The following is a 720-nucleotide window of genomic DNA, read 5'->3' on the forward strand; positions in this document are numbered from 1 at the left end:
AGGAGAGCTGATCTGATGGTCCTCCACACTCCATAGCTGGCTTAGCATTCAGGGGGTGGTGGTGGTGGTGGTGCCTGTGTGGCATGTGGGACTAGTCTTAGTTTTTCTTTGAATCCTCTTCTTAGATAGGGCTTCCTGTACAATGTTGAAATGATAATGGAAATCCTGTCCTGATTTCCGAGGGAAATTTTTTCAACACTTCTGCATTAAATATGCAATTTTATATTAGAGTTTTTAGAAAATGTATGTGATAGATGCCATTTTCTACGTTAAATACAATTTGCATTCTTAGTTTATGAGTATTTTTTAATCATGAGAAAAAATTTCATTAATTTTTCCTGCAACTATTGAGTTTTAAAATTTTGTTAATATGATAGATTACACTGACTTTTCCTTTTAAAAATTTTTATTATTTAGTACAGGGTCTCACTACACAGATCAGACAGAGTGATCCTCCTGTTTTCAGCCTCCCAAGTGCTGAGATTACAGGCGTGCGTCACCAAGTCCAGTCTCAGTTGCAGAGTGCCCTGGGGGTGGTGCCAGCATGGCATGCTGGGGATTCAACCCCAGTCCCTGCATCTGCCTAGCAGGCACTTTAATCTGCTGAGCTATCTGGCTGGCCCTACACTGACTTTCCAACTAAACTGTCCTTATTCTACTGGGACATACATATTTTATTTATTTATTTATTTATTTATTTATTTATTTATTTATTTATGG

The sequence above is a fragment of the Octodon degus genome, unplaced genomic scaffold (genome assembly GCF_000260255.1).
Source record: "Octodon degus isolate 3935 unplaced genomic scaffold, OctDeg1.0 scaffold00038, whole genome shotgun sequence".
Taxonomy (NCBI): domain Eukaryota; kingdom Metazoa; phylum Chordata; class Mammalia; order Rodentia; family Octodontidae; genus Octodon; species Octodon degus.